The sequence below is a fragment of the Puma concolor genome, chromosome C2, assembly GCF_028749965.1.
Source record: "Puma concolor isolate L17-30 chromosome C2, mPumCon1.1.hap2, whole genome shotgun sequence".
NCBI lineage: Eukaryota > Metazoa > Chordata > Mammalia > Carnivora > Felidae > Puma > Puma concolor.
In genome coordinates, this window is record NC_141675.1 from 109,858,886 (window position 1) to 109,872,848 (window position 13,963).

The window sequence follows — 13,963 nt, forward strand, 5'->3', positions numbered from 1 at the left end:
AAAGGCTATATATATATATATATATATGTGTGTGTGTGTGTGTGTGTGTGTGTGTGTGTGTGTGTGTATGTATATATATATGTATGTATATATATGTGTCTATATATGTGTATATATATATATATATATATATATATATATACACATATATATATATTTTTTTCACTGACAACAGTTTAGGGAAAAGATGTAAGAAAGAATGGGATGGGAGTAAAGAGCAAATATACCCTAATCTGTACCACCAAGTATTGCATTAGTGACTCTACTCTACCTCATTTTGGCACCATAAGCCATATTCTGTGCATTCCAATTTTCCATGCTGAATTAATCTATTTTTCCCATAGAAGTGTCGTTAAAAATAAAATGTGTGCGCTCTACACCGACCTTCATTCAGAGCCACATTCTGATTAGAAGGCATATTAAATAGATATTCTGGAAGTTTTCCTACAGACACTCAACCATTATGCATAACTTGACTTTTTATGGGGAAATGGATTCTCAGTTGCAAACAATAGATTTACAAAAGACCTTTTGAAACAAAACCTTTTTCTCTATCAGAGGCTGAAGTGTCTTATTGTGCCTCTTACCTTTTCTCTTTGTACCTCAATTTCCTTGTCAGTAAAACAGAAGCAATAATCTAACTTGTCTCCCAGGGAGAAGGTGAAAAAAATGAGTGGGATAATTAAGACCTAAAATCTAAGACCCGGTTCTATTTTTTCTGAGTGCTCGAGGTCACAAATGTGTACATGTGAGTAAAACCTGAAGAAGAAATAACTTTTGGTTAACATCATACCCTGAGACAACAGCTGTTTTTTTTTTTCTTTTGTTTTGTTTTGTTTTAAATGTATAAAGATCATTGGTCACTGAAACTGGGGATTTGGGTTCTAGTTCTGACTTTTTCTGTCCCTCCTTTGGGTTTATAGAGATTAGGAAGGTCAATGTCTCCAGTCTGTAAGACTAGCTAGCATCAGGATAATGGAGGTTTGGACCATGTGGTCTTTAATCATATATTCTGGTTTTCATAATCTCTTATTTTGTGAACAATGTGACCAGAAAACATTCATTTTAAAAAGATGTTAAGAAAAAAAAATTTTTGTTTTAACCAATCTCAATGATAAAGCAAATTCCTGTGATATATCAGACTGTTAAAATCCAACAATCCCACCAATATGTTTTTCATATTTATAGGGAGATCATTAATGATCCATCTTTAAACATTTGAGAATTTTAAAAAAATGTCATTTCAGATGTCAGCTATTATATGATTCATGACATCACTGACTGATGAAAACAAAAGGTAGATGACTATAATAACAAAGTAAATACTCAGCAATTTTTTCATTGATATTATCTAGCTTATAAGAGTCAAGATCAAGAAAAGCTTACAATTTGTTGTAAAGTTGCCACATTTTCAAAATTTAAATAAATGTAACATTTACAGGAAATTTGAGCCTAATGCAATAAAAAAAAGACATTGAAATAAAAATTTTAAAAGGTCTAAAAGAAGGCTTATACTTCTGAAGCATGAACACTTGAATTTGTAATATAGTTATTTTACTGCTATCTGTACAAGTGTTTCATTTTTAGCCAAGGCAAGGAAAATTAAAAATATCCAGGCAGTATGTATGTCATAAATGTAACTACTGTTTATTTTAAATCATTTCATTCCCTTTTATGCTTTTTTTTTAAGCAGCTGTTGCCATTGCTGCATGTTTATACCAATCAATCAACCCCTTGCTCCAACATTTGCAACAAAATCCAGAAACTACAAGCTGCAATGTATCTATCTACTCATCTTGGCAGCCATGAAGAGAAATCAAATGAAAAGCATTTTGTGTGAAAGGGGTAAAAAAGTTCCATCTACATTTACATTTATATTTAGCTGCATTGAGTTTGCAGCACAAGTTTTGGGATGAAATAGGGGCAAAATTTTCTGAAGTTTTGGTCTGAGACACAATTGAAATTCATAGTATTTCAGAAAGCCATAAAAGCTGCAGTCCTATCACACTTTGTCTACAGAAAGTTGTCCACCACTTTAGCTGAATGATGCCCACATCCTTGTCAGAACTTTCTTCACCATCCATAGGTAAGCAATGTGCAGTATATGATGCTCAAAGTGTTTTAAATACGCATAGGGATCAACTTCCAGAGTATATATTTTTTTAAGTTTACTTATTTACTGAGAAAGAGAGAGAGAGAGAGAGAGACAGGAGGGGCAGAGAGAGAAGAAGAGAGAGAATCCCAAGCAGGCTCTGTACTGTCAGTGTGGAGCAAGACATGGCTCAAACTCATGAATTGGGAGATCATGACCTGAGCCTAAACCAGGAGTCAGATGCTTAACCTACTGAACCACCCAGGCTTCCCACAACTTCCAGAATTTATAGATAGGAAGAGAGAGAGAAACTCAAGAGAAGCAAATGAGTAGATACCTGATAGCCCTCCAAATATTATTTTGACTGTCAATGTAATAATTGTTATTTTCTAATCAAAACATTTTTTTAACATTTATTTATTTTTGAGAGAGAGAAAAAGAGCAAGTGGGGGAGGGGCAGAAAGAGGGAGACACAGCATCTGAAGCAGGCTCCGTGCTGTGAACACAGAGTCCAACGCGGGGCTCAGACCCACGAACCAGGAGATCATGACCTGAACCTAAATCAAGAGTCAGCCACTTAATTGACTGAGCCACTGAGGCACCCCTCTAATTAAAACATTTTAACAAACATAATTTTCTAACACTTAGAGAAGGGAGTGGCCAAATATCTACTTTTTATATAATGCTGTCTTCTGTTTTAATATGCCATTTATTATGAAATGGGGTGGAAGACAAATTTTATGTTGGGCATCAAATCCATATTCTACACCTGTCATGGTGACCTGTGCATAGGTGGACATTGTTGTCTGCCTTCCTCTGCACACTAATCCTGCTACAGAGCAGGCCTTGCTGATTTATGGAATACAAATACAAGAATTCTGTATCCACACAACAAAGGCTATCTCTTTGCCAAGAAGATTAATTCTAATTAATACTAAAGTAGTACAATTCTTAGTTTTAATTTAAAGTTGTTACAACTACTCAAAGATGATCTCCATGGGAGCAGAAATATTACCCATCTTATTTACTATACTACCCCACTATATCATACCTGGCAGTAAATGTTCAACAAATGTTTGTTTTTGAGAAAGTGTACGAATAGAGTTTATAATTAGGAGATATACTGACATTTCCCTACCAGAAACTGTATAAGTTATTGTTTAAAAATGGTAAACATGTATGTATCTATGCATTCATGACATAAGATGGTATATTACAGCAAGAGGTAAGAAATGAGGTAACATAGGCCTTTAATAGAAGACACTCATTAAATATTATTCCCCTCTTTCCACTATATTACACTGCCTCTGATTTTAAAATCACTAAATACATATAAAACTCACACCAAAATAAACCATCCTAGGTACTTTAAGTTCCATGTAGGCTGGGGCAACATCCATTTGATCTTTTTGTTTTGTTTTGTTTCCCTAACTCTTACCATGATATGCAACAAATATTTGTCAAATAAATAAAATAGGAAGGAAGGAAGGAAGGAAGGAAGGAAGGAAGGAAGGAAGGAAGGAAGGAAGATCCCAATGTTATTGGAAAATGTTATTGGAAAGTAATTTGTGCTTGTTTATTTGGCAATCTCCTGATGTATGGTATTAAAGATCCCTTTAAGGAAAACCATTTGCTTAACATTACCAGAGCAGGATGATATAAGTAATTTATGGATAATTGTAAAGTAGAATTTTATATACAGAATTCCCTGTTTTAAACATTCCACGGCAAGAAGAAGCAGACAACGAACATGTTCGTAGACCCAGGAGCTCTCCAGTGGGTTGAACATTCTCATGACAACCTTGAACTCTCCACTCTTTTCCAGGAAGAGTTGAGGAAAGATCTAAAGGGAATGAGAGAGGCTGGGCCATCACAGCAAGTTACGGGGTTATGTAACAAGCTCTTCCTTTTACACAGTCCCATTCATTGCTAAACTGCTCATTGTCAGTGGTAGCAAAGATCAAGTCCATTGTGCTTAGAGAAGATTCTCTTGGTATTAGTTACTGTTTGCAAGCTAAAAAAGAATTCAAGCGTTCTATACCTAACATGTTAAAGTAGTGTTGTCCTTGATTTTCTCCACTAAATGAGAGAAGGATGAGGAGAAATATCTACCTTAAATAAATCATCATACCTAGTTTTAGATCGGCAACATGAAGAACAACTGAGTAATGCAAATAGGATCCAAATTATGTTTATAATCTGCTTCAGAATAGTCAAATGAAAAAGCTATATCCCGGAAAAGAACTAATGTATGAAATCTCAGAGAGGATTATCAGCCAATATCAACAGCAAAAGCTTCTGCACAGACATCTTGTACAGATCTTACTGGGTACCACAGTGGCTGGGGACCAGCACAAAAGTAGGGATGTAAAGATGGGAGGGGGAAAAAAATTCAGTATAAGGAATGGCTTTCACCACGTGGATAATGTGCTCTTAGTAAGGATGAGACTGGAACTCAAATTCATTTAAGCCATTTCGTCACAATATTTTCCATCTCTCTCTTTCCTTGGAGCAAGAATTTTAGGGGATTCTGTCTTTAACAAAATGGTAAAATTCTCCTCTGCCCAACTTAAAAAATCTCTAGAGTACTCAACTCACTCCACAAATTCAAAATCAATTTCTAACACCTCCATGTATACAGTTTCGCAATCCAATGGTTTTATTTCTGTGAAAATAAACTACGTTTCCTAAAAAGAGAGCAAATCACAGCCACTAAACATCCAACTCCAATCTTGGGGAAATCTCACACCTGTGCTTCTGACCCCACCTCCTTGCTCCTGGCTGTCTTTGCCAGCAGCCAAGAGAGATTCCCACGTGTAGGAGGATCCGCCTTGCACAAGTCCAGAGCTAAGCGGAGCACAATCAAACTCTGTGTCCTCACCAACCCAGCCACAGCTCTCAGTGCCTGTGTCCCTTTGCCCTCCTGCCTGATATTCAGCCTGGCAGCCTAGAAAATCACTTAAGCTTTTCAGTCACAGCACCCCCTGTGACAAACGTGTGGAGCACCACATGACTTCTTCAACCAGCTGGTTTTTCTGGCATTTGAATAAAAGTAAAAATAGAAAACAAACAGGGAGAAGAAAAGTGACAAGCTGAAACCTGCTAAGAGAGAGGACAAGGTACAGGAAATTGGCTTCAGGATGCTGGGGAGGGGGTGGGGTATGATGGGCTGATGCTGCCATCTCGTGGCCACATGATACCTGGGGAAAAATACTAAATCAATCTCCAAAGGGAGTGATGTATTTACTTTTTTTAGTTCTAGGAAAAAAGAGAATACTTTAAAAATTGAGCCAGGACTATGAGGAGGACAAATGGCGTTTGCATTAACAAATGGCTTCCAACTTGTTTGGTAAACTGGGGAAGGATAGGGAAAAACCTACCACAGTGCCTTGCTCCCTTAACAAGTGTGTCCTCAGATTTTCTATTTGAGACTTCAGTAGAATCTACCTCTCTTCAAACATTAGCTTTCCCTCATCCAAGGGCTGCCAGATTTAGGGGAAAAAAATATTCCACTAGTTAATTTGAATTGTAGACGACTAATAATCATTTTAGTATAAATATGTCTTATGCAATATTTATAACATACTTACTGGAAAAAATCTTTTCTTTTAAATCTAAATTTAAGTAGCCATCTTGCTTTTTATCTGACAACCCTGCCCCACCCCCAAGTAAAGGCAGTATTCAACCAAAATTTTAGTTGACATGTTTCCATTAGGACTGGACTGAATGACAAATATATATTTATCGTCATGGCTACCACTTTTTTTACTATGATTACAGGTGTTGTTTGGATAAATGCTAGAAAAAGGAAAATTAATAAAAGTAATATTTTAGGCATTGAACCAAATTACATCCATATTGATCTTTCCTGTTGAATTCCTGTTTATTTAGCAACACACATCTCTGAGCTAGGAACTGGTGAAGAGCAAAACAAGGTTCAAAGATCTGGTCATTAAAATATGCCCCAAACTAATAACCACACAGTGATGAGAAACCTATATAAATTTGTTAACACGACCTTTACGTTGTTGGTTCAGAGCTTATGTGTAGGTGAACAAAGAATTATGAAATGTGGCTAAAAACAAGCCGTGTCTCAGAAAGACTCTACTTGCCAGGAAAATAAGAATCTAAATAAAAAGACTTCAATGCCTTACCGGCTTTATTTTTCACCTTTGACACACTTGACCATTGGACAATCAAATTTTATTTTTTAGCTTTTGACTTTTGATGAGAACATTTCTCTCATTTCATTTTGCTGAAGGACAAAGTTTAAATGTCCCATTGAACAATGATGGCTTGTCAAGTGCTACGCAGATGCTGTGGGTTGAATGATCTGGGGTATTTAGGACAACCTATTCAATTGATGGATGAGGCCAACTCTTCCAGAATTTACTGCAAATGTATTTTGGATGTTGTACAATTGTGGCCATTTTTCTGCTTGTGTCAGTCATCAATAATAATGGAAAGGCTCCGTAAAATGAGAAACCATAATCTCATTTGGTTTTGAAGTAGCCACAGATCCAAAGAGTACTTCTGAGTAAATGATCAACACTACTCACTGCCTTTTGGCTGCTGGGCTTTAATTCACTTCAAGCCGGCAGAGACTTCCACTCTCTTCCTTGCTCTTGTCTCTCTCTCTCTCTTTTTTAACATTTCATGCAGGAGCTGAGATAGAAAATGAGAGCCATTCTACTCCCCAAACCTCACACATCCCCTACACGATACCACATTAATATCTCTTCTTTGCTCATTAATACTAGACACATAACCAACTTTTTGTGGCTTAATTTTGTTCATTGGGTGGGCTGAAATCTAACCTGCTTTGTCTAAATTAAAGAGCCTAGTAATAGTAGGCAAATTACTTTGTAATTCCTGGAGTAGAACACATTCATTAGGGTTTAAATTCTCCCAAATATTAAAGGATGTCTTGGCCTAAAAATTGAGCACATTTAGAAGTTATACACCTTGGAAACTGGGCACCTAAGTATATTATGCATATAATGGTATTCCAACACAGGTGTTCATTGCTTAACATAATAGGTGTAGTCTTGGATAGGGTATCAATTCAGATAACCTTTTTATATTGATTTCTAATATAAATTGGGGAGTATATTATTTTTATTTCTATTCCTCCTTCGACTGCCAGTGATCACCAGTATATACCCTTATATTTAGCTCCTTTGCCCCTGGTCAAATGGCTAGTAAAAAATAAGCAAAGAATATAAAATAGTATTTGGGAAAAAAATCATTTTTGTATTAATCTTTTATTTCATAAGAATTACTCTCTTTCAATGTCAATTTGTATATTTGAGATTTTTCTCAAACACCAATATACTTCATCAACTAAGTTATTTTTAGGTTTTGCAAGCTACATTAGTCTTATCTAGCCAACAGAATCATTTTATAATTAGAAAAATCTATAAAATGGAAAAAGAAGATTTGCCTTATTAATCTCACAGAACTTGTGTCAAATGAGACAGCATGGATAATAGGAAACAATATATGGTTGGGAGACAGTTCTCTGTGGGTCCTTTATGTGAATATGCACATCTTGTCTACAGAGTCACTAATAGCTTTTGTCCCAGTTCTCTTTTCCAAAATGTCTTTTAAGACATTCTTTTCAGGAGTGGCAAGCAGCCTTGGAAGATATATGTAGTGTCACCCTCCTGGGCAGAGGGTAGATTTGTTTGCTGCCCAGTATAATAATGTTAATAAAACACAGTGAGGGTGTACCTGGGTGGCTCAGACACTTAAGCCTCTGATTCTTGATTTTGACTCAGGTCATGATCTCATAGTTTGAGATTGAGCCCTGTGTTGGGCTCTGAGTTGACAGAGCGGAGCCTGCTTGGGATTCTCTCTCTCTCTCTCTCTCTCTCTGCACCTCCCCCACTCACTCTTGCGGGCATGTGCTCTCTAGCACAGAATAAATAAATAGACTTAAAAACAAAACAAAATACAGTGTGACCTCCCTCCAGGCACAGGTTGGGCAGGATTGCTTGTAGCCCCTTTAAAGATTGGAATTTCTCAGCTGTGACACAAACACACTTTGTGTACAGCATCTACTTGGATCCATCTCCAAGTGACTCCCTTGGGATCTGGTGGTAGGAAAGGGAATCAGTTATGCTGTCTGGTTTGCCGTGAATAATTAGGTCCTTTGTCTCTAACCCAGGAAACTTGTCTTTATCTAGCATTCATGAATCTATGGTAGGCCCACCCTTAGCTCATAAGTAGGGTGATATCTCAGACCCTCAGGGTTCTTGACATAAAGACATCAATGTGAGCTTTTTAAAATTACTTGTAGGTCTGAGATAGTATTCTGAGATAGTATTATTCTGAGATAGTATTATTCTGAGAACTCTGAGATAGTATTATTACACTAGAGAATTACTTTACAAACTAATAACGTATGTGTCTGTGTGTGTATCTGGGTTTATATACTGTGGGTAGGAGAAAAGAGCTGAGTCCATATCTCCCAAAGGTAATTTTGGTAATATGAAGACCATTGTAGCATGCCTAAGTCCAGCTAGCATCTTGACACTTCAGCCCCATCATTTCTACTGAATTCACAAAACTCCTGGAGCAGAAATACAGGGTACTCCTTGGGAGTGCAGACGAGGAAGTCCGTTTGTGCTGTCCCAACTCTACACACTGGCTGTGTGACCTCAGACAAGTTACTTCACCTTTCTTTGAGGTTAGCAATATACACCTCATAGTGTTGTTGCTAAGACCTGGTAGTCAGTAGTTGTGTTGTTTTTTACCCACATAATTCAATCTAATCAAATAATTCAACTATGTTTGCTTTTCCTGAGTCACAAAGATTTGACACACACCATATATTGGATAAGTCTGGCTTACTGCCTTAATTTTGTGAAATTCAATGCTCTTATTACTATTTTTTATTTTGTAGTTTTTAACCATTGCTCTCTTTCGTACCTCTTTCAAGAGTTAACAACCATGAAACTGGTGTGTTAAAATACCTTCCTAATCAGTCTAATGAAATCAACATTAAAATTGCCTCTCTCTCCTTGAATAGCTTTTTATTTTTGTTGTCAAAAAACCTTTGTTTCTTACCACTAGTATTAAGTGTAAGTATTGTACATACACATTTTTTCAGATAAGGATTTGTTGGCAATTATTACTTATTGTCTCTTCTGCCCAAATCTGAAAGTTACATTCCAAAGAAGCCTCAAATTAACCGAAATCCATGTAAAAGTAATGATTATAATGGGGAGAAATAGAGTTTCACACACTACTATGCTGTAATCAGTCTGAGACTCACAGTATCAAATTTAATTTTCCTGTGGGAATTTTAACATTAAATGTAGTTTTTATGCTTAAAAGTTATTTTCATTGTATCATAAATTTCTTGATTAAAGTTGGAAATAAGGGACTAATTCTTTGCCTTTCAGTCCACATATATGAGTCTTATAAATTTCACATATAGTCTCGTAATATACAAAGTACACCTGAAATAAGATGCTTTTTTTAAAAAAATCACAAAATAGCAAGAAATCATAGTGTAGTTTATAACTGCCATCAGTTAAAAAAATAAAATATGCTGGTAACAGTAGCCATAACTTATAAACTCAAAAAAGTAGGTAAGCATATTTATGTTACCCATAAAATCTTTTTTTTTTTTTTTTTTTTTTTTTTTTTTACCTTTAAGGTCACTGCATTTCCCAATATCCTTATATCCTTCAAGGTCACTGCAATTCCCTGGTACAGGGGCCATTGCACTATTTAAATATGTGCTATTTATTGTCTTTCCAAAGGTAGTTAAAAGGAGGATCAGAGTCAGTGACACTCTCCATACCCTCAAGAAAAGCCCAATATATTTTCATCAATAAACAATTTAGTGAAACATTTTAGTCTATTATTTATGAAAACTGAATAACTTATATATACTGATATCCTCTTATTTTTTTCCTCCACATACCACACAGCTCATACCTACCAATTTCCTAAAGAACTTACATCTGACAGGTGGTGTGGATGAATTGCTCTATGCTTCCTTATGTGTTGCCAAGAACAGCAGCCTAAGTAGCCATTCCAGGAATTTAGAGTGAGGAAAAGTGGTTAAAATTCAAGATATGGTCCTACAAAATCTGAAAAGCTACCTGTTCCAATTATAGTCATTGAGGAGGCTCAGTGGGCTGAATAGACAGAGATAAGGACCCTCTGTTGTCCTCTACTCTTTCTGCAACTCGGGAATCAGCAGAAGCCTTAAGTTTGGGGTTTTGTCATTTGCCCCAAACACACGAATAGGCTCTTCTCTGGTCATTGCCAGAGTTGATTCACTATCCAAACTATTTTTACCACCATGGATTTATTTATGTGCTTATTTTTTTTTCTTCAAAATCTGTAAAAACAGTGAGGGCAAAATGGCAAGAATTGCCCATGGACAGGTGTGGAATCAAGCCATGAGACAGAGATATGGGGAGTCTACAATTTAGACTCCTGAGCCCATGACCATTCCAAGCCCTCACTTGTGTGTTCTGGCTAAGGGCATATTAATATGTACTGCCTTCCTACAGCCAACAATGCAGCTGGGAGAAAGACAAATTATCCATTACTGCAAAAATGCTATTGACAAATAAAGCATTTCAAAGTTTTATTCTTAAAATGTCCTCTCAGAGCAGAATGTTGAAAAGCTTTACTGTTCTCAATTCCTAAGGAGGGAGACTGAGGCAGGAGGAGGTTAAGTGAGTTGCCCAAGGTCACCCAGGAAGTCAGTGAATTAACCAGAAATAGTACCCAGGACTCCTGCCTCCTATACCACAACTCCAACCGCTGGGCCATGTTTCCTGATGGCAGCGTAGCGTTAGACCACAGTGGTTTGCCAGCAACATCAAAGAGCATTTTGCCAGAGTAATTTACCTCTTTCGGAATTAAATAATAATATCATTTTACCTTAATCTATCACCTTTCGTCCCAGAGGAGCCTAAAGTGCTAAGTGCTTTAGTTATGAGTTTTAGCCGCTTACACATAAATCACTTCACACACCATTAAAATGCAGCTGTCCTTGGAGTCAATGTTGCAGCTGTTAAACATAAGTATCCCAACTGTTAAACATTTATTGAGCACCAACGATGTGCTAAATGTTGGAGAGAATGGAAAATTTGAATTTAGGGAGTTTACAGGGACTAAGAAAGAGAGGAAACTACTTAAAATGTTGATAACATACAAATAGAAATCAGACTATTACTGGAACACACTTCTGTTTCTAGCGAACGTAATCATCAAGGGGTTGAAAAAATTGCCTTTGGTTGTAAAAAAGGATTTTTAGATAAGTGCTCTGAAAATGTGAAAGCAATAGTTTACACTGCAAAGACATTCCAGACTCATTCCAAGTTATTCCACTAGTCTTACCTGATTCCTTGCATTCATTTTGCATCCTTCCTGGTGTTCTCAGGCACTCACCATGACAAATTTTAAATAGCCAAGCACAGTAAGTTTAATATAATCTGATCTGATTTTTCCATGGAGATCCATTATATAGCTAGAAGCATTTCTTCCCCGGAGGCTGGGGGCATAGGTAATGGCGGTACGAAATGGATCCAGAAGACCAACAAAGCACACTTTAGCATACCATAAATAATGACATGGTTAGTGGCAAAATAGTAATTTTGTGATAAATAGTTAAAATAGAATTATAAGTGCTTTCTTACCACAGCTCCCACACCATACACTTTACAATATGATATGCCATAATAAACTCTATGAACCTAGTGAATGTGCAAAAGAAATTATGAAGGACATTAATTAGGATTATTTTAATTTGCTTTTTGAGAAAAATACAACTACATGAAAAGTTAACAGGAAATAAAGGATAGTTCAAGGAAACAGAAAATTCCAGATGAGGAGTGAGTTTCTATTATACCTGTCCACTATCCTATGGTTTGAGAATATACTTTGGTTGCCTAGATGTTGTTTTGTAGTACTTTGTACCAAATTATTGCTTTCAAAATGAACAAGTTGATCTGATCTTCAGGGAGCAAAAGATACAGAAACACAGTAAGGGAACCTATTGGAAATGTCACGGATGTGAAAAAACAAAAACAAAAAAAAAAAACCCTAAATGGATCACATGGTCCAAAACACAGAGTTTGGGAATAGAAGCAAGAAGCCCTTTCTTCCCCTACAGTAGTCTGTGCTATCAAAAAAGAACAAAATTAAACCCCCAAAATCTGCTTTACCATGTTCTCTTTGTTGATTTTCAAGTATCTTATAGCTTACATCAGAAAGTTTTACGTAAATAGCTACTAAAACCTCCCTGGAGAAGGGTAATCTGAAAGAATGAAGGACAGGATTAAAGTCATAATATTTCATTGTTTTGAAGCACCTGTTGTATTGTGAGTTACTATAAGGTCTACTCTGGATGAATAAATAGTTTAAAATAATTTGGAAATATTTCAAATTAAAATATACTTTTAAGACCTTAATTTTCAATGTACAGTAAGATTACAGTGTATGCATGTAGATATAGGTGTAATGGAGAAAAGTGAAGAAGTCCCAGAAATGTAAATTGGCAAGGTGTTCAGCATGATTCCGCCATATTAAACAACTACTAAGAAGGCTGAAGGGAGTCTTAGTCTGCAGTCACTTATCCATTCACTCAACATCGTTTATCAAGTCTCTAGTTTGTGCCAGACCTAAGGTGAATCCGGTAATGAATAACAACACATTGGTCTTATCTCAGGGAACTTAGCATTTAGTGGGGGAAACGGCTATAAAATAAATCATGAATGAATGACTGAATAGATAAAATCACTGTTCAATGTCATGTCTGCCAAAATAAAGGTATATATATATAAAATGATACTTAAGAACAGAGATAGGCAGAGAGGAGATGTCCAAATTCTAAAGAATGAATAGGATTGCACCAGGAAAATATACTCAGGGTTGGGAGGGGTAGAATTTAGATGCACAGAATCTAAAAATAAGGGAGATAATTCTCCCATTCTACTTGGTGCAAGTCAGACTCCCTGGGCAAAGGAACTGTGTCCAAAAGAGACCTCTGTGTTGACAGGATTTGTATCCTTCTCTTTATGGAACAATTAGAGTCAATGCAAGTGCTGCGTTTTCAAGGAAGAAAAGAAGAAAAACATCTGCGTTCTCCCTAGATATTTAAAGATTCTCGTGTAAAAAGAAAAGAGAGAGAAAGAGAGAACAGCTTGTCTTGTTTAGCTTCAAAGAACAAAATAAAGAAGAATGCTGGAGAGAAATTAGAGCGAAGCAAGCAAATTTGGCTTGATACATGGACAGACATAACCAGAGCTGTTCCCAAATACAATGTGTCATCACCATGACTGGAGGTGTTGAGGCTGAATGAATTATTGACAGAGATATTACAGAGGAAATTTAACCATCATGTGGTGAACTGACATCTACAATCCTTACCTCTTCTGGGAGTCTATAAAAAGTAATGTAAAACCAGCCTGAAGAGTGTAGGCTTGGTTTTCTTTACAAGTACACTGTTGTCTTAGTTCAGGCTGCTATAGCAAAAATACCTTAGACTGGTTGGCTTATAAACAACAGAAATTCATTTCTCACAGTTTTGGAGCTGGAAGTCCAAGATTGGGTTGTGGGCATGGTGGGTTCTTGTAAGAACACTTTTCCAGACGTCAGACTGTTGACTTTTCCTTGTATCTTTACATGGTGGAGAGCCAAGAGAGGAAGCACACTCTCTCCTGGCACTTATAAGGACACCAAACCCATTTTTGAAGGCTCCACCCTCATCAACTCATCTAATCCTAATTATCTCCCAAGGGCCCCACTTCCTAATAACATCACATTGGAAGGCAGAATTTCAACAAGTGAATTTGGGGGGAACAAATTCTTCCATCTATAACAATTGGTATGTTACATTAG